Here is a 22511-nt window from a genome sequence, read left to right as displayed (position 1 = left end):
CCTTAATAGGGTTGTTCTAGGGCTCAGAGCTGCAACATTGTTTCTAATACACTACCGGGATCAGAGCTGGTGACCAAAAGAATGAGAGCAATTGATTAATCTGATTGGCTCAGCCCAAAATTAACAACAAAACTATAACATTGCACCAAAAAAATTCTTTTCCAAGAAGGAAGACAAAACGCTTTTTTGACTTACAGTAAGAGAAAGTAATGTCCAAGGACTAACATGTAGGATTGCACTGCACATAGTTCCATCAGTGAGAATATGGAAGTAAGTATTTCTCAGAGGACCATCTTCCATTTTATAATGTGTAACATTTTATAAGTCTTATTTTATATATATGAATTTATGTGTATACCTACACCGCTCCCCCCCCACACACACACACATTCTACTTTTAAATAGTAGACACTGTAAGGATCAGAAACGTTGCTTTGGGCCACACATTTAGTTGGTGACAAATCAGGGTCTAGAACAGAGACATTGGAACTCAACAATGATTTCTAGATCAGTGCTTTTCAAATAATACGCCTCTCTGTCCTAACCCGCAACCCATGGACATTCACAAATGAGAAAATATGTCATGCTTCTGAAATAAAGATATCAATTGCCCAGGGAGCTCTTATCAGTTTTAGGAATTAAGGTTCTAAAGCAATATCTTATTTGATAACTTTTTTTCTGCTCAAAAGTTTAAAAACTGCACTGCTATGTTGCCTTGATTAGGGGAGATCGCTATGTGCCCTGGATTGAAATTAATTTTGGCTTAGAGATTTTTAAAAAATAGTGACCAAAGACATTCACATGTGTGAGTCCATTCATAAAGGCAGTTACTTAAAATGGGACTGGAAGAGGGTAGCTATTGTTCTGCCACTTCTTTTCAGTACTCATGAACCCTCAGCATTCTATTTTTATTTTATTTATTTATTTGAGAGAGAAAGAGAGAGAGAAAGCAAGCAGGGGGAGTGGCAGGCAGAGGGAGAAGCAGGCTCCTCGCTGAGCAGGGAGCCTGATGCAGGACTCGATCCCAGGACCCCGGGATCATGACCTGAGTCAAAGGCAGATGTTTGACCAACTGAGCCACCCAGGGATCACCTCCCTTCAGCATTCTAAACGCACTGAAAGCTTCTGGAAGTCTGCTGTCATACTCCCACGTGTAGAAGATGTTCTCTTCTACAGTAGTAAGGCTGAAGGGGGCAGAGGAGGGGGAGGCTGGTGACTGTACTACACTGCAGATCAGCGTCAACCACTCTCCTTTCTGTCCCTGGACACTAGGTTGCAGGAAACAGGTGATCTGCAAAAATGATAGTTTCTCTTTTTTTTTTTTTTTTTGACTCATCCCAAGTACTAAGAATGGGTAAACATGCTTTACCCACGAAAAAAATGTAAACTGACTTTTCGGAACAAATTATTCTGTGGTTGTTTCAAGTGCTATTCATGCAGCTTTCAAAACAAGTTACAACTATTATTAAAAATAGCTTGTTATGTTTTGCTTTAAGTGCTAAGCTTTTGAATATGTAAGTGGTTACATTGGCCCGAAGTAAATCCCAAACTTCAGGAGACTCCTTATAACTTTTCCACTTTCCTGTAAGTCTGCTTGAAACTTTTACCGTGATTTCCATTTACTTAGCTTTCAGTTCGTAACAAACACATTTCTGTTGGAGGTTCTGTTTGTGTGGCGGGGTAGAGTGTGCTGTCAGGAACAGCAGGACCTCAGTTAAGTGAGCATGAGTCGGGCATACACTCTCTACGGGCAATCTTACTTAACCGTCATAACAACACTACAATAGCGGAAAACTTTGTTCAATGCATTCTGCTGCTGACCCAACCAAAACACTCCCAAGTAACTGTCCCAAGGTGAAACATTTAGTAAGTGACCATGCTCTCTGAAACCAACTCTGTGTGGTACAAATTCAATGTATTTAGCAATTGTTGTAATATCCATTCCAAATGTTGTTGAATGATATAGCCAGAAGATCAATAATCGAGGGAATAATAAGGGCAAGTGACAGTTTTTCCATAATTCATTTTTATAGTGTAATCAGCACGTGTCAGGTATTTATTATGCAACAAATAAATGGGAGATTCAAGAATGAACAAGAGCTCATCCTTCAAGATCCTGCGCTGTCTGATATGATAACAGCTAGTCACCTGTGATTATTTAAATTTAAATTAATTAAAATTAAATAATATGTAAAATTTCATTCCTCAATCATACTAGCCACATTTAAGAGTTCAGTAATGACATGTGGCTAAGGGGTCCCATATTGGACAGTACAGAAACAGAACATTTCCATCATAGCAAAATTCTGTTAGCACTGATGAGTTGGAACTCTGTGTAATGAACTATATGAATAAAACTATGCAAACTAAGACAATTTCCTTTCTGCTTTTACATAGTTGAGGAGAGATATTCACTCTTTGCAGTATTGAAATTGTACCAAGTTTATTAATTAAGCCTTCAAAGTCAACACTGTGGTAAAGAACAACATGACTAAATGTACTCCATTTAAAAGAAGCTGTAGATGCATGCTAGAATTCAGGGCAGGCAATTAGTATTACAATACAAGTCTTCCTAGTAAAATTATGGTGAAGCACATTGAAAAACCATCCCTCCTGTATATTGCAATAGGTGTGTGTGTATGTGTGTGTGTGTGTGTGTGTGTGGTCTTCTTTGTAAAAGTTCATCGAAAACAAGTTCATCTCAAAGTATTCTAAGTTAAGGACATTGCTCTAAACTGATCTTACAGAGCCATACAGGGCTAAAAGCAGCCAGGAGATATCAAATCCAGCAATTCCTTACTTGGGAAACTGAAGGGCATAAAATCAAATCCAAATATGTGATCTCTGCTGTTGCAGTTTCTAGTGGTATACTTTAGGGAACTTTCTTCTCTAAACTTAACTTTCTCTTGCTCTTTGGTGCATGATGGGTGGTCGATTTGATCAGAAGTTCATTTTTAAGGCATATTTTGAAACTTAGGTTTTATTTAGATCTTTATTTTCCCCAGTCAGTGTATGAAATGGGGGAAATATTGTGCTACACAGAGCAGCTAGCTCTATTATAATGAGAGGTCATTTAGGTTTTATGGCTATTTTTTGCTACTAATAAACTATGAAGTAGTAGCTGGATGAAATGAGAATGAAAAGGTTAGAGCCAGGGAATGCTTAGTGGAATTAGAGGTGCCATGTTCATCTCTACTTAGTTTTTTTTTTTTCTTTTTTTTAATAGGCTCCTAAGTGAGGGCTTGGAAGAGAAGTCTCAATTCTGCCTTTGAATGTATGTGATGTATATAAGCAAAATAAGTTCGCCTAAACATGCATGTGATTTCAGCTTATGTTTGAATGGGCCTGCGTAGAAACATGGGAGGTGCTCTACCTATGTTTCTTCCTGCTCAGGTTGCCAATTCATCTCAACGCCTCTGTACCAGGTCATTAGAGTTACTGACAAACTAGGTCAGTGTTGCTGATGCTCAGCAATGGAGGCTTGAACATCTTTGGAGTAAGGTCAGAGTGGGGGTCACATGCGGGCAGTTCGCTAGCCAAGCAGGGGGGCTGTTGTGGTTTGTTTGGTCAGCACCGTAGGTTTTGTTGTGCTGTTCTGCTTGTAGAAATCTCCTGTTTTCAATTCATATGAGTAGCTTTAGCAGGGAACAGACTCTTCATTTAGACATACATCTCTCCTTCCCCACTATTTTCACCCTAGCCACTTCATGCATTTGTAGAGCTTACCTAGCCCCTGAGGCATTTGAGTTTGCAATCCTTGAAGTCTGACACAGAGATTTATGAGCCAATAATGTATTTGCTTGAAAATGACAATTATTTAAGTATACATACTAAACAACTGGGGTAAAAATTTTAAGAATTGAAAATATCCTATATAAATGTGTTTATAATCATCACAACATATTAAACATCAAAAGTTATAGCAAGTTTAAGACATACCAAATTCATGCAAACTAGATTTAAGCCAGAAATCCTTGAGCAAGCCAGGTCTCTGCATGGGGATGATTAGGTCTCTTCATTTACTGCTTCCATCACTTACTGTCATTTTCTGCCTATCATCCTATTAAAGGATGCCTCAGGAGACATTAGACTCTGCCCTTTGACTCAGCATCAAATAACAATCATTTCTATTAAGGCTTTGCTATGTCCTCTACATATTATTATAACTTTGCTTCTCTGAGTCCTTCCCTGAGTTCTTTTCTTGGTGACACATTGCTCACATTTCTTCATACTTTCCCTTCTCCGGCTGGCTGCTCTTCTTGCTTCTGCAGTCAAGTGGTTTTCTATTTGCAGCCTGCTCACACTTCTGTCTTCACACACGTTTTCCGCTGTGCTTGTCACTTCCTGTCCCTGGGTTCATCTCCACAGCCATCCTCTAGCTATGTGGACTGGTGCTAAGGTTCTTATCTTCACTCTTTACACCATCGAGAGGCTGTTTATTCATCTTTCTAGCTGGACAACCATTACTTCCTGCTTCCTCTTCTTTCAGCCTCCAGGAATACAAAACAAGCAGATATTTTCGGTCCTAGAAGCAGTCCTGTGACTGAGAAGAATAGGAGAGCAAATACAATGCATAGGGGTAATAGAGTGAATAGCAACATATGGCCTCTATCTGCAAGGAGCATTGTGTCTTAGCCCAACGACTTCACCAGTAAAAAATTTGGAAAATTTCCAATTTGGTCTATTTAATAAACTTAGCTCCTACTTTACAGGAAAAAGTAATATGACTAAGCAGAGGACAAAATTTCTTTTGATTCTTGTACATAAACTGTATTTCTTGGTTCCTTAGTTCTATGATGGTCTTATTTTGTAATAGGTAATGCACTATTCCTAAATTGTTAATAAGAGATGCTTACTCATTAGCTGAAATATTTTTATGCCTTTGTTCCTTTTATTTATTAGTTTCTTCTGCATTGAGATCAAATTGCTTCATGCTTACAGTCATAGTCTCCACATTTTTTTTCACTAGACTACAGCACAAAACTATATTAGTGTTAACAAAATTTCAGATTATGTTTCTAATTCTAAGAATACATATTGGCTAATATCTATGAACCTCAGATTCGTGAATTAGAACATGTTTATGTCTTAATCTAATCTTTATAGTTTTGTTTATTTAATGGGTAGCTATTGTCTCAGGCCAGAGTCATTGTAGCTTTAACCTAGTAACCAGGAAAGAAGTAAAGAAATTGCTGTGCAAATTCCAGGCAGCATCATTTATCTTTAATAATTTCTACCCGCAAAGCACATTTTATTGTGTGTAACTTTGTATTTATAACCTTACCACGATTGTTCCTGAGGGTTAGCTCAGCGGCTCAACGTTGGGTGTGCAGAAAACCTGTACACCTACCACCCATAGCTGCAGTGTGAGCATTCTAACACCAGGTGGCACTATTGGTAATTTATAGCTGATCAGTCTTGGGTCACACAGGTACCTTCAAGAAATTACGAAACATCCTGTTACCCTATTGTTCCTTTAAAAAAAATCACAAAACATCACATTTTTATTTGCTTTATGGTATCTATTAAGTACTAACCAAAAACTACCTATTCATTTAGAACACCATGTTCTACAACCATGTTTATCAGTTTACCCTAATTTACTGTTTAACCAATGATGTTGTCGCCATGAATTCCTTTATAACTTACGTTATCTACTCACATCTCCTATAGTTCCCTTTATTTGGATATCTGCATCTCTCTGTATCTCTCTGTTATGCTTTCCAGCATTATTCCCTATGAACATATAAGAATACCACTAAGTTGAGCTATCTTTTCAAATTTCTTGAGGTAGTACATTTTCTCTAAGCTCTTTCTTTTTTACAACTCTACTTTCTCCCCCACCTTAATTCCACATCCAGCATTTAATTAAACTGAGCCAAACTGATTATAAAACAATCATTCCTTTCCTCTTTTCTATACCTGAATGGTCCAATCAGCAGAAGTCTTTGAGGGAGATTCCCAACTGACTAGGACAAGCCTGGGCAGTTAAATGGCCTTATTGAGAACACAATGGGGTAATTGTTTAATAAGTCTACCACTGGGCAGTCAAAAGCTGTCAATCAACCTGGCTTTCATAGACAGTATTGAAATCTACTCTCTAAACGTTAACCAATATAAATGACTTATTTTAAAACAATGCTCTCTCCGAGAGGCCAAGCTGTGAGAGTAGTACCAGACTTTGCCAAGCCTCACACATCAGGGAAACACGACAATGAACACAGAGCAGTGTGGGGGTGGGGGCGTTGGAATGGCTCTTTATGTTCATACCATTATTGTATACTTAAAGCTTAGTTGCACTGATGGTGGTTGATAGCACTTTGAATAAAAGGTCAAGTTATAGCAAACAAACATGGACAGTGAACCTGAAGACGCACATTGACTTGTCCCTTCACGTGAAGACTGGCTGGTTCTTTGCACACAGGTTCAATGGTGAAGAAAGATGTACAGAGATAAACAATAGATTGATGAAGTAAAATCAGTTTTGAAAAAGTTGCTGATTTCTCTCTTTCTTTTATTACCTCTCTATTCCATGGTTGCCAGAAGAAGAATAACGTCAAATATTCAATTTATAGGATAGTGTGTTCTTTGAATTCAGAGAGAAATCAGTGTTTGTTTTGGTTGATGCTCAATAGCTGATTAGCCTTAAACAGTTTGGTAAGAGCATGAACAGAGACCTTCTTTCCTTGGTATTTTCTCTGAGGCCTCATAAGACCCAGGCTTCTGAAAATTTCTAGAAAAATTGACAGCAGTTTTAGATTCCAATACCTGGGCACTAAATGCCTTCTTTTTCTCCTATTTGCATTGATCTGAGCTTAAAAATTGTATCTGATTTATGTCATTGAATATGATAATAGCAATGGCTGATAGTTACTGATGACTTCCTATATGCTTAATCATTTATTCCCAGTATTTTCTGTAAGTTATTTAATCTTTTCAAAAAACCTGTCTTGGTGATCTCTACTTTCACAGTTCACAAAATTGAGACCGAGATAAGTAAATAATAGATTAAATATAGTATGTATCAACATTTTCTAATAAATTAAATGAAATACCTTCAGGATGGAAAGTTTAAACTCTGATTGATTTGCAGAGAGCAGGGAGAACATAAGCTTAATTTGGGAAAGAAAATAGAGAATTCTGATTCCCTGGAAAAATAACTTTCATAGAAATAGACACTGAACTTACAACATTCAGAAGACCACTTTAATCCTCTGAAGTTTAGAGAAGTAGCTTTTTTTTTATAAATATGGATCCCAACTAAAAATTAAAACACTTTCCATCATGCCCAAATATTCACACAAATACACACATATTTATGAAAATGTTCTCATTACATAATACATACTCTTACTATATGTGATAAAATTTGATATTTCTTGTCTATTCTATATTTTAAGTGCTTATAGAGGCACTTAAATTGATTTCATAAACTACCAATTCATTATAACCTGCATTTGAGAAATAAGCTGGTTTTATACCAAAAGGCAAATAACATCAAGATCCAAATACGTATAAAGAGTTACATTACACTTCACTACACTCTGATGTCTTCTCCTAGATGTGAGTAATTCATGATAGAAATGAAGAAAATTCTCTGTCATGATATTTCTTGACTACACTTCTGAACCAGTTGTGAATTTCCCTGTGGAAATGGAGAAATGTCGTCGTGTGATCCTTTTGGTAATGGGCAGCACTAAACTTCAAATATCTGGCTGCTGAACACTGAAGGAGAGATTCAAGAGACAGAGGGAATCCAAACATTAGAATGGCAAGAGAAAGAGGAGAATTGAAAGGAAGATAAAAAGGAGTGGATTGGGTAAAAGAGCATCAAGAGTTTCAAACTTGGGCCCACAGAGGCTTTGATCGTGCAGATGAGGGGGCAGGAAGGGCTGGCCCAGGAGAGACAGTGGGTGGACAGATGAACAATAGATTATTCAGAGGTGTGGCTAATTTGGGATTGATTCTGATGAGTACCCAGAAATGAAATCCAATGGATCACTGCTGATAGACCTCAGCAGAGGGAGACTCCGGAGAGTGGTGATGCTCAATGTGAGAAAACAATGACATTGTGGATCTGAAGCAGTGGTTTCAAGGTATCGTGTACATAAGAATTACCTGGGTGAGTTTGTTAAAATTCAGATGCCTAAGTGGCATCCCTGTAAGTTCTGATTATGTAGAGGATTCCTTGCATTTTAACAAGGACCTAGCCTATCGATGCCTTGAGAAATGCTGCTTTAGTACTCAGAAAAGATCCAAATGGAAAAAGAGAAATGATGACAGTAGACACAAGATAAGAATTTGGCAGATTCTGTAAGTTTTTGAAAAGACTAAATATCAGTGGAATCTCTTTTTCACAAGGCTTACTAGGCAGACGGGACACCAGGTCTTGAGTTGCAAACGTGATCCTATAGAATGATGCTTCTAAGTCCAAGAATAGCCTTCCTGCTACGTAGGTAGAACTGGCTCAGAAACTCGGACTAGCCTCCTAGGTGATAGACATTGTGATTATATAGGACTGGATTCTGTAGAAACATAAGTCTTATGAAAACCAAAAAGAATGACTTCTTGGGGCACAGGACAAAATTTAGGGAAAACTCCAGATTACCCCAAAGGTAGAGAGGACAAAAGTAGGGCTCTCTGGGGCTGGAAGAGAAGGAGAACAAGGGTTTTCTAAGGTAGCAAAGTGCCATGATAGACTTTTACTCATTTTGTCATTTCTCACCTCTCTATGATTTGCCTTTTTAAATCCTCATTTCAAAATTATCAATCACCATCAACAAATGCACAGTGAATGCTTTATTTTACTCTATTACTTGATGGGACTAGGTAGTTAAAATTTAGCAGATATCTTGGGTTGCACTTAACCACAAAGCCCTTATAGGATTACTAGTAGATAGCATATGATTTGGAGTTAGATTGAGTTTGAATTTGCACTCATCTATTTTCAGTTATTTGACCATGGGCAAATTACTTGACCTGGACAGGTCCTAATTTTTATATATGTAACATTGGAATAATATGAAATATTCAGGCCATATGGTAAGAATTAAATGAGACAAAGCATGTATTTTGCACATGTCTTTTCTTTTTCTTTTCTTTTTTTTTTTGAGAGAGAGACAGAGAGAGCAAGTGCACACACGAGTGGGGGGCAGGGAGGGGCAGAGGGAGAGAGAGAATCTTAAGCAGGCTCCACGCCCAGCGGGGAGTCTGACACAGGGCTTGATCTCTTGACCCTGAGATTGTGAACTGAGCTGAAATCAAGAGTCCAACGCTTAACCAACTGAGCCACCCAGGCACCCCACACATTTTTCTTCTTATATGAAGAGCTCAATAAAGATTAGTTGTGATCATTACAAATAATCTGTGAGTATACTTTTACGAGCAATCTGAGACTAAAGTAGAAAGTAATTACAATTTACTAAATATATGTTCTGGGTCTGGCACTATATTTGGCACTCAACATATATAATGTCTAATTCTCATAGTAATATGGCAAGGAAAATGTATTAATTCCATCTTTCAGATGAAGAAATTGAAGCTTAAGAGATTAGTGACTGAAAAGCCACAGAGCTAGAAGTGAGTTGCACTGAAATGCTTTATCATTAATATCTACCCCTAAATTTGGCATTTTCTTACTAAGTTTCGTTAGCGCCTTTGCTGCCTTCCAATATGATGCCTTCTCCTTTGTCTTAGTCCTTATCCAGGTATGTACATGCTCTAAGACACCAGTAGAGAAAAATGTACTATCATTCCCATCTGTAAGGTGAGATAAGGTGTGAAGGGAGAAAGAACCTTCTCTTTTCTGAGCTTCCCCAAAGGTAAATCCAGAATACAGATCACCCATTTTATAAGAATGAGAATGGCTCAACAAAACCTGCTAGATGTTAAAGATTTAAAGTTATTTCCATAAATTCAATACTGCATTACTTAAGCATGAGAGTGTGGAGAACAGTGACATAATTAGAAAAGATCTCTGCAGGTGGACGAATTTTTGAGAGGAGTTACAATCTAAATTGCCACGCCTACTCCACCTGGGTTTTCTTGGCATTACTGCAAAAACAAAAATGAAAACAAACAAAAACAACACCTTATCTGTTTCCTTGTGGGAAGGAGGGGCCAGAACTTCAAGTCTAGTCTTAGGAAAGTTTGCCCCACCTGATCTGGGATACATAGAGTTCATATGATCATAACCTACTTAAGTGAGATTTGGAAATCCACTCTCCTGGTCATTTGAGCACAATATGGGAGCCAACATTTTCTTTTCTCTTTTCAAGTTCTTCTCTACATGAATGAACAAGTGATCTGGGTGCGGTTTTGATGATTATTTTTGGAGTTTGGAGCCAAGAGAGAGGTGTAGCATTGCAGCCTGGCTTTCTTGCCTGCTTCTCAAGGAATTAGGGAGACGTGCCAATTTCACTGAATTTTAGTCCAAGGATTCTTGCAAAACAACGCATTACAAATGTCTGCCTCTTTTTAAAAGAGCATCATTTACAGAATATGTCTTCATGTTAATGTCAGTAGTTTCATAAATTTAGGAAAACTAAACTTACTTTCTCTGATGTGTTATGGAAATTTGGGATTGGAAATTTTTAAAGGACAACATTTTTAGGTCATGCAGAGTTATCCATTCTAAACCTTTTTCAAGGAAAAAGACTCTCCATTGTTTAATGTTCTTATCTTCTATGTATCTTTGCCTTGAATTGAAATTTGTCAGATATTCTCATCACAGGATTCTCTGCCACTCTAATTCTAGGAAAGAGTGTTTCCTATGTGGATAACAGCGAGAATTATTACTTCTTTTATGAGTAAGTGAAACCAGAGCAGGTTATCAATTCACATTATAATTTTGCTTTCTCCCCTTGCTTCTCAGCTCAAAACTGAACTTCATACACTAATAGAAAGCAGCTACTACGTTAAGCTCCTACTACATCAAGCTACATTAAGCTTTTTCACGTCTCTTGAATCAAACTCTGCTTTTCACAAGCTGAGTAGGGTGATTGTGGCTGGCATGTAATCGATGTATTGAAGGCTGAAGTTCTTTTTCCATAACACAAACCCAGCGTGTATAACTGTGGCTAAGCCTCCATTACTCTATCCTACTGAGGTGTCTCAAGCCCAATTCGTAGGGGACCTCCTTCAGCACTGTCTAAGTTTCTACATTCGTATGATTTTTAGACTTTCGTCCCCGATTGTCAGAAAAAAATATTTCTATCAGCTGTGGACACTTGCCCTTCAAACCCACACACAAAATGAGCTGTAGCATTTTGCATGGGTAACTGCTAGCAGAACATCTGCTGAATGGTAGCACTTTTGATTCCTGCTGACTTAAGTCAGAATGTACATTGACGACCTACCTCTGCCTTAAGAGTTGCAAGCTGTCTTAATCCCAGGGCATTCACCAATCCCATCATACCACTTATAATGAGCAGTGACCTCAGGAGAGAATTACGTGACACTGAACAAATAATGCCTATTTGGGAAATTGTTTAAACAAGTATTCACATGAGAGATTCTTGACCCAGAGGGACTTTTACTATGTGGACTCATTTCTTTGAGGGCAAGTAATTACTTTCCAAGACGAATGTTATTAGAGATGATCTGCAAAGACATGTTTAGAGTTTTATCTCAAATTCGTCAGGACTAGTCCTTCCCCGGCTGCATCAAGTTATTCTTCTCTACTGGAAAGCTTCTGAGGGAGCTTACTTGCTTCGTCCAGTTCCTGCCAGGCTGTTGCATATGTACTTGAAAATATGCTCCAAGGACAACACGTGAGAAAAATGGAAAATCCTTGGTTCGATACTTTAGTGTGTTCAGTTAATACACCGTGTGTTGTGGCTTTTTTATGAGCTAGTGTTTCTAAAGAGGATAGCAGGTATCATATTTTATGTAATTGCATTGATGGAAAACTGCAAAGCTGAATAGATTTGGGATTTTTAGAGTTAGAAATATGTGTTAGAAATCTCTGGTCTGGCCTTGGGTCTCCATTTATTAGTTGCATGACCTTGGGTAGTCACATAACCTCCCTACATCTAATTTTTCTTCTCTGTCAAGTGCAATTTATAATAAATTTCATTTACCTCATAGAATTATTATGGATAACCCATGATATAATGTTTCTAAAACATTGAGAAATAGCAAAGTTCCATAATTATTGGTAGGGTCAAACTCTTCATTTTACACATGAGAAAAATGAAACCCAGAAAAGTTGGTGGCAAGGCTGGGACTAATATCTGAGACTCTTAATGAAATTGATGTAACAGATGAATATATATTCCCTAATCTGGACTTTGAGGTGATTATAAGGTCTTAGATTTTTCATTCAATAAATAATTCACTGAATATATTATTATATATTATCAACAGAAAAGAGAATGCTGTCCGATGGTTGTCCCCTGAAGGGATGACCAGGTGTGAATGACAGGTCTGCATAAATGGGGTAGGGATTATACGAATATATAACTGCTCATTGAATGATATTACCGGAGAGTGATAGTTTTCATTAACCTGAGAATGGCTACCCAGCCAATTCTTTGGGGTGGGACAGTCTACAGATCCCTGGAAGTTTCCTCTCACATTAGGACTTATCGGGTAGCCAGCCAGAGGAAGAGAATCATACAGTGTTATACTTGAAGAGACAGGGTGAAGAAAGCTCATACATCTTGAAGGATTGCAGGTAGTATTTTTAATGTTTGGGTGGGTATCTATAAGTGATTCTTCTTACCAAAGTATGACCTGCCACTAAACTAAGTGACCATGTGGCATTTGAAAATTAGTTAAGCATTTCATAATGTCAAGTTCTTCAGCTGCAAAGTGAGGACAATAATTTTCCTACCTGACTCAAATGAAATAATATTTGTGAAAGTGCTTTAGACACTATAATATGATATAAATTTAAGGAGAATTTTTATACCAAAGCACCTCTATTGTTAGGAAATTTCACCTTCTCACTTAATGTTTTATTTTCCCTTAAAAATAACAAAAAATATCTCTGTTGGGATGTTTTCTTTTAATATCCTGTCTGAACATCTTGAAGAGTTTCTCTACTTTTCTTAAAGCAACATCAAGAACATTATAAGGAGGAGAGGCCTCCAGAATGAAAGATTATGATGTCAATATTTCTATTGATTTTATCCTACTAACAGGAAGGATTACAGTCTCTTGGAAATACTTGAGCTATGACCTAGTCTGTAAATTATTTTTAGTAGTCTATATTAAAAGTTACTTACTGAAATACTAGTGGCAAGATGTGAGGAATTATGTTTCTGCATGAAAATATCAAAGGATATGGAAAATGGCAGTCATGGAAAGTGAAGAAATATGATTGAAATTGCTGGTCATTCTTAAAGAAGGTATTTCCTTTTGTAAAGTTTGTATAGGTAGGGTTCCTGCCAAGGCTGTTGGACAACCAGCCAATCTGAGCCCTCCACCATGTGCTCAATGGCTGTAAGTATGATGGCCATATACCAAATGTCAAATGGGTGTTCCATCAGAAATGATTATCAAGCCACTATATTATTTTATTTCCCTTCTTTCTTTGACACAATGAATTCCAACTCTAGGGGCTGTTTCATTTATTCATTCAACAAATATCTACCATATAAGTGCCATACATCTATTTTCTCAAGAAACTTAGAGTTGAATAGAGAAGCTATCCAAACACTTAAGTGTGGATAATAAATACCAGAAGGGAATTACAAAATAACAAAGTATATTAAGATAAGAAGAAGTATTTAGAGGCAGTAGTGCTTGGGTTGGGCCTCAAAGGATGGGGACGACCCTAATAAGTAAAGACAAAGGAAAATAAAACAGATGTTTAACAAAACACATAAAGGTATAAAACGGAAGGAGGATGTAGTATCGTTCATGAGCAAATACTAATCTTGTTTAGCCAATAATATGGAGTGGAATATAGGGCCTAAGTGTGGCCGATTTGGTCTGTAATTGGATGTGGAAGGTTTTGAACATGAGCCTATTGATTTGCACTTGAACTAGAATAAAATGCAGAGCCACTGCACCTATTAAACCATAGTGTTGAGATAACCAAATGATGCATTTGCAAAGATCAGAGGGATTCATCTGTCAGTACCTACAGGCTTGGGCCTGATCTCTATTTCAACAGTGGAAAGATATTATGTGGTTGTGAGTGGGACAGAAAAATAGATAATTTTACAATGAGGAACATAATCCAAACCCTATGTATCTGATGGAAGCCCTGAGCTCCCCATTGCCATCTGGGGAAAGTGACTTGAAAGACAATGAAGCAATAGTCTGCTTCAGCTCAAAGACGCTCCACAAATATTTGTCAGATAAGGGACAGGGAGATTACCCATAAGGAGAAAAGAAATCCTTTTATTTCAAAAACAGGTGTTCTCAAAGAGAAGGAAGTAGAAGTGGGGCTATAGAAGGAGGTTATATTTATAACAATTTTTTAGAAAATAAAAACCATACCCTGCTGTTTCTCTCACTTCTACCCTACTTCCATTTGAGAATAACTGATATAAAACAAAGGCTTCCACACCAGAAAGTTCCATGAAGCTCCTGTCACAACACTAAAAATATATATCAAAGCAGAGGAAAAAAATTAACTTCCACAAAGGACAAATAATATGAGTGAAAGGGACCAGAAAGCTTCAATCACAGAAAATGAAGGATCAAAAAATCTGCTTAATCGTGAAATTCTAAAGTTCATGGCTAATATGCCTGAAGATTTGTTTGTTACTTGGCGTACAGGAATCAATCCCTGGAGTACTCTATGAAAGCCTTAATAAGAAAGGATTAGGACAATTAAAAAAAAGAATTCTTTCAGACCAAGAGTTCTCTACACCCTCAGAGTTGCACAGACTGACAACATTCAGAGGCTCATGAAGAATATTAAGAGCCATATGCCACTATGAATCAAAACTAATATGTTCTCCATGAGAAAGGGAGCCATAACCTCATTTTTCTTGGAATTGCTGTTAATAGAAGGAAGGGATGAATGTTTATTCAGTGAGAAGAATTTAAAAAAGGATTATCACGTGCTTACTGGGTATTAGGCACTCTGAGCTTTTACAAAAGTCATTTACTTTATTCCTCATGGTAACTCTGTTGCAGATGTGAAATATGAAAATAAGAAACTTATTCAAGTCAACCTGGGCATGAAGAAACAAATCCAGGATCTGTCTATAGATATCCGTGCTCCTATTTCTCTGCTGTGTTACAAGTACTTAGTCAACAAATATTTACTGAATGCCTACTAGGTGCGAGGCGCTGGAAACGCACTACTGAACAAGGCAATGATCTCCCTCTCATCATGAGTTCCACCATCTAGACAGGCAGGTAAACAAATCTATAATAAAATATGAGTTAAAGAAAACTGCTGTGAAGAAATACAAAGGAAACAGAGCAACAAGGTTAAGGGTGGGTAATCTATGAGAGAGCTAATCAAGGTATCTATGAGGAGGTGGTATTTCAGAGAATATCTGAATGCCATGAGGCAGTGAGACGAGGACTCTGCTAAAAGTGAATCCCAGGCAGAGGGAACATCAAGTGCAAAGGCAGGGAGGCAAGAATGAGCTTGACATCTTTAAAAAATAACAAGACAGTATGAGCAGAGGGTTTTTAGAAGAAAAATTTTTCCTACCTCATCAGTATATAGATGGTAGCTGAAGCCACATGTTTCATCATGTAGAGAGGCAGAGAATATTTAAAGGCTAAGTAAAGGAAGGTAAACTGGAAGCAGTTTGAAAGAATAAAGTGGTCAGTAAAATCTGCAGAGGATGATAACACTAGTGGAAGAAAGAGGAACAGTGTATTTCAGGAAGGACAAGATTAATCATGTTAAATACCCCTGAAAGGTAAGATGAAGATCAAAAGATCACCATTGGATTGATCAACATGGAAATCATTATTTTTGTGATTTTACTGCAATCCAATGGAGGAAGAATAGCATTTTCAATAAATGGTGATGAGATAATTGGACACTCATAAGCAAAAAAGAACGAATTGACCTAAATTCACACCTTCTAAAAAATTAACTCAAAATGGATCATGAACTTAAATATAAAATACAAAACTATAAAACTTCTAGAAAAAAAAAGAACAGAAGAAATTTGGGGGGGATCTAGAGAAGCAGAGTTCTCAGATTTGACACCAAAAGCATAATCCATAAAAGGAAAAATTGATAAATTAGACCTCACTGAAATTAAAAACTTCTGATATGGGAAAGATCCTATTAACAGGATAAAAAGACAAATCACACTTTGGAAGAAAATATTAGCAAATAACATATCTAAGAAAATTCTTGGTTGGAGAAGGTCATTGAGAGGACATGACTGCTAGTTGACCCAGGAGCTGGACCCGGGCAATTGGAGGCTCCTCGCCCTCTCCCCTATACTTAGAAGGTACATTCTGCCCACATTACAGCCATGGGACCCATTCTAAGGACACAGTCTTGAGAAAGCAAGGTGAGGTTGAGGCCATCTGGATGGTATATGTGACTGAACTGCTAACATCTCTATATAAATTTCTAAGATTCAGGCAGGCAGGTATGGAGATCTACTTGTCTTCCAGCCACCCTAGACAATCCTCCTATATATAATTTCCCTTGTTTATGAAAACTGCCACCTGCCAATACCAAACAGAGGTAGTCTGCCTCTTTGGTCTCTCTTTGCCTTCCATGTATGGGGGCCTGTTTTCAAACCAACAGTCTTATATTAATATATAAAGAACTCTCAAAACTCAGTGGTAAAAAAAAAAAAAAGTCCCAATTTAAAAATGAGCAAAAATTCATTCTACCAAAAAAGAGATATGGGTGGTAGATAAGCAAGCAGATGAGCATACAAAAAGATGTTCAGTATGATTAGCTATCCAGAAAATGCAGATCAAACCATAATGATTTATCACTACACACCTAATAGAACAGCTAAGGTAAAAAAAAATATATATCTCATACTTTTTTTATTAAGTATTTATTAAACACCAAGTATTTATTAACATCAATGTTTACTGGCAGGTATTCAGTGTTAAGATATTGATATGGTTTTAAAAATGAACTTTTATCTGAAACAATTTTGCATACATTATATTATTACTTTAAAATAAAGACAAACATTTAACATAATTAAACCGTCTAATTTTCAAAACAACCACTACCTGGAAATATATTATAAACATAATGTATCTAGCTAGAAAATATGGAAAGCAAGCATTAAAATCAATCAACACAATCTAATATATTTAAGCTATTCTGAAGTATTATCATTACGTTTTTGTCAGGGCCTCCCATGGTGTGCAGACCAAGTGTAGACAATTCCGACACGGTATGCTCAGTCATACACCCTACCACAGTGTGAATGGGGGTTTTTTATAGTTGTAAAATTTAAACATTTAATTACATTGTGTTAAAATGCCCTGTGACGTCGCATTACTATGTGTAGAGAAGACATTTAAAATAATCCTATATGCAATTTTTTAGTTTGGCAATGGATTTGGAGAAGCGTGAAAACAATAGATGTTTTTAAGAAGTACTTTAAAAATATTTACAACTTACAATAGTTATTTTTTTCACTGTTTTATCATAAACATTGCTTGTTAAGCATTTTAACTTCTTTATTATGCCAATGGCGAAGCATGGTGAAGTGTAAGGAATAATATAATAAACATACATGTACCTACCAACTAGTTTTGATACTTGTTATTTGTCAAATTTGTTTCACATATTTTAATTCTGAAAGAAGCATTAGAGATTCATTTGAAGACCACTGAGTATACTTTCCCAATTTCATTACCCTCCCTCCTTCTCTCTATAGACATAATCACTATCCTATGTTTGAAATTTATCATTCCCATGCACGTTTTTATAAATGTACTTTATATGTATATTTCTGTAAACCAAATATAGTAGTTTCTAGCAATGGTTCACATGCTTTTGAACTTTATATAGAGTACTGACACAAGTTCTTTCTCACTCAAAATTATGTTTGCTATATATCAATTGTCAGAGTAGTAGCTCTAACTCAGTTTTTTAGCTGTTAGGGTAGTCTTTTGTCTGAATATATTACAATTTATTTATTTTCCTACTGACAGAAATTTAGTTTGTTTCCAATATAGGGTGAAAAAGCAGTGCTACGTGGCTACAGATGAATTTGTGGGCCTAAAGTATATACTTTTGGGGTTTACAGTCTTTAAATTTATAAGATACCTCTTTAAAGTGGTTATCTCAGTTGACAGCCCAACCAGTAGTATTTGGGAGTTGTAATTTCTCCATATTATCACCAAGGTTGGTATTGTATAACCATTTAATTTTTTGCTAATCTGATGAGTGCGTAATGGTACTTTTTCTTACTGAGTTTTTGGAGTTCTTTATACTTCTTGAATATAATGCTTTTGTTAATTACGTAAAGGAGCATGGCTTATTTTTATACAATTTTATAATGTTTTAGACATTTTTATACATTTTTATAATGTTTAGGCATTTTAGAAATTATTTCAAATTTAAATTTTTAAAGAAATACAGTGTATTCAATTTGTATTAAGAAATTCTTTGTTGTGAAGACATCCAAATGGCCAACAGACACATGAAAAAGTGCTCAACATCACTTGGCATCAGGGAGATACAAATCAAAACCTCAATGAGATACCACCTCACACCAGTCAGAATGGCTAAAATTAACAAGTCAGGAAATGACAGGTGTTGGCGAGGATGTGGAGAAAGGGGAACCCTCTTACACTGTTGGTGAGCATGTAAGCTAGTGCAGCCACTCTGGAAAACAGTATGGAGGTTCCTCAAAAAGTTGAAAATAGAGCTACCCTATGACCCAGCAATTGCACTACTGGGTGTTTGCCCCAAAGATACAAATGCAGTGATCCGAAGGGGCATGTGCACCCCAATGTTTATAGCAGCAATGTCCACAATAGCCAAACTATGGAAAGAGCCTGGATGTCCATCAGCAGATGAATGGATAAAGAAGATGTGGTGTATATATACAATGGAATATTATGCAGCCATCAAAAAATGAAATCTTGCCATTTGCAATAACGTGGATGGAACTAGAGGGTATCATGCTAAGTGAAATAAGTCAATCAGAGAAAGACAAGTATCATATGATCTCACTGATATGAGGAATTTGAGAAACAAGACAGAGGATCATAGGGGAAGGGAGGAAAAAATGAAACAAGATGAAACCAGAGAGGGAGACAAATCATAAGAGACTCTTAATCTCAGGAAACAAACTGAGGGTTGCTGGAGGGGAGGGGGGTGGGAGGGATGGGATGGCTGGGTGATAGACATTGGGGAGGGTATATGCTATGGTGAGCGCTGTGAATTGTGCAAGACTGTTGAATCACAGACCTGTACCTCTGAAACAAATAATATATTATATGTCAAAAAAAAAAAAAAAGAAGAAGAAGAAGAGAGTAGGAAGGGAAAAATGAAGGGGGGCAAATCGGAGGGGGAGACAAACCATGAGAGACTATGGACTCTGAGAAACAAACTGGAGGTTCTGGAGGGGAGGGGGGTGGGGTAATGAGTTAGCCTGGTGATGGGTATTAAAGAGGGCATGTATTGAATGGAGTACTGGGTGTTATATGAAAACAATGAATCATGGAACACTACATCAAAAACTAATGATGTAATGCATGGTGATTAACATAACATAATAAAATAAAATTTAAAAAAAGAGAAATTCTTTATTGTCTCAAGGTCATAGATATTCTATAATTTCTTTTCAAGATTCCAAGTTGTGCCCTTTACGTTTAAGTCTTTGTTCCACATGGAATTGATTTTGTTCGGTATGGCATAATGTTGGAATCAATTTTATACTTTTCCCATGGATAACTTATTTTCTTAGTACTATTTTTAAAATAGTGTGTCCATTACTCAGTTTTCACACAAATCAAGCTTCCAAAACTTGCAAACATTAGAAATATTCTGTGGCATCAGTGGGAATTGTAGCACATCACTGGGAAGGGGGGTTACCTCATTTATCTTGTTTCCGATACCATGCACTACATCAATTATTAAAACTTCAGAATAAAAGCTTATTCTCTGATAGTTCAACTCCTGCCCTCCGTTTCCTTTTTTCCAGATTGTTTTGGCTTTGGCTCTTCCTGATGGATTTTACTATTCAGCTTATTATGACCTCATTACTCCTGCAGGGGCAAGGGTGTGGAGGGGGCCCTTCCAGTTTCCTACGTGATCTCCACTCCCACCCCAGGGGTTATCGTTATCACGGGTACAAGTCTTCGCTTCCAACAGGCCAGTGTGGAAGGGAAGGGGTGCCTCATCATGGCCAGGTAGGGATGGAAGTTCAGATTTCCCATGTGGTCTCCAAGGCCACAGCAGGGAGAGGGGGCCTTGTTACCAGGAGGCAGGGATGAAAGTCCTGACTCAGTACTCGGTCTTCTCTGACATGATCCCAGCAACAGTGTTGAGTCCCTTTGCTACTACCGTGCAAAGATCTAAGTTGAGGCTTCCTACTCAGTCATTGCTGGCATGGCTGGAGTTGGAGCCAGTTTTTCTGTGGTGTTTGGCTGAAGTAGAGCAGTTGCTTAAAAGTGTTCCGTCATGCTGGGTTGCTGCTTTCCTGGTCTTTTAGCTAGACAGAGATTTTTCTTGGAATGTTTTGTCTGCACCTATTGGCTTTTCCAGATCACTGGCTCCTTGAGCTCAAAGTCTAGGATAAATGAGGCAAGAAGAAATTCCAGGGAACTCACCCCCATGTTCTTCTTTAGGTCACGATGTTCTTTCTGAGTCAGTCTGACTTCCCTCCATCCTTCAGTGTCTTCCTATGTTTGTGTTATACATAATATCCAGAATTGTTGGTTGTACTTAGTGGAAGGAACAATTGTACTTCACAGGAAAAGTACAGTTATAACATCTTCTTGGACTATTTTACATTTTTTAAGTAGTCCTAATTGATGTAAAGAAATCCATGGATTTTTGTACAATGTTCTTGTATGTAGTAATATTAATGAATGTTCTTTATAGTTCCCATAAATTGTCTGTGAATTCAAATGGAATCTTTTATCAGTGGACAATTATATCATCTACAAATATGGAGAGATTTATAACTCATTTTCTTGTTTATTTCACTAGCTATGGCACATGATAGTAGGTTGGATAGAAGTGATTTTAATTGACATTCTTGTCTTATTCCTTAATTTAATAAAAAATGGGACTGGGGCGCCTGGGTGGCTCAGTCGTTAAGCGTCTGCCTTCGGCTCAGGTCATGATTCCAGGTCCTGGGATCGAGCCCCGCATCGGGCTCCCTGCTCCGCGGGGAGCCTGCTTCTCCCTCTCCCACTCCCCCTGCTTGTGTTCCCTCTCTCGCTGTCTCTCTGTCAAATAAATAAATAAAATCTTTAAAAAAAAAAAAAAAATGGGACTAAAATTTTACCATTGAGGATGATGATTACTTATGTTTTTTATAAGTAGAGTTATCCAGTGAAGTTTTTATAATAAGGCCTTTTTTATGATAAATGAGTGTAGATTTTATTTTTGCTGATGTATTACATTAGTAGACTTTCTAGAATAAAACTAATAAAACTGTTTATATTGTGCCAAACCATCTTCAAGTACATTACTCAATATTCATATATATATGTTTCATCTTTAATTTTTCTTATGTGTCTTTGTTCCAAATAATAAGAATTTTAAAAAATATTGGTTACCATGGAGGTTTGTAAAAATTCACTTTGAAAGTCTCTAGGCATGTTGCCTTTTGGCAGAGGAGTTTGATCTCACTTTGATATCTTTGGTAATGTGATTTTCTATGTGTTTTTTCCATATCCTTTGCTATATATCCATTCACCAACTTTATTAATTATACTATTCAGATACTCTTCTGCTGCTCTCTTATTATTAAAAGTAAAGTCTCACACATTCACTCTGTTTCTTTAAAGTTTTCATTAAGGCAATTTCTCATGGTTGCTCCTCCATATACTTCTTTTTTTTTTTTTTACAATTTTTTTAAAATTTTTTTATTATGTTATGTTAATCATCATACATTACATAATTAGTTTTTGATGTAGTGTCCCATGATTCATTGTTTGCGTATAACACCCAGTGCTCCATGTAGTGCGTGCCCTCTTTAATACCCATCACCAGGTTAACCCATCCCCCCACCCCCCGCCCCTCTAGAACCCTTAATTAGTTTCTCAGAGTCCATAGTCTCTCATGGTTCATCTTACTAATTTAAAATTACTCTCTTAGTCCTTTTAATTATTTATCCTGAGAGTAATTTTGTATAAAATGGTATAACCACACCAACTTCATTTTCATTTCTTTATGTTAAATATTTTTGTCTGTTTCTTACTCTTCTGTTATTCTATTTGTTACTCTGTTTATGTTTTGTCAATAGAGTACAAATTAGGTATTTTTACTTTTTTTTTAAGATTTTATTTATTTATTTGACACAGAGAGAGAGAGCACAAGCAGGGGGAGTGAGAGAGGGAGAAGCAGATTCCCTGCTGAGCAAGGAGCCTGATGCAGGACTCAATACCAGGACCTGGGTGTCTGCTCAGGGATT

Source organism: Phoca vitulina, unplaced genomic scaffold (assembly GCF_004348235.1).
Source record: "Phoca vitulina isolate PV1807 unplaced genomic scaffold, GSC_HSeal_1.0 scaffold11, whole genome shotgun sequence".
Lineage (NCBI taxonomy): Eukaryota > Metazoa > Chordata > Mammalia > Carnivora > Phocidae > Phoca > Phoca vitulina.
Note: the sequence above shows the minus strand (reverse complement) of the source record.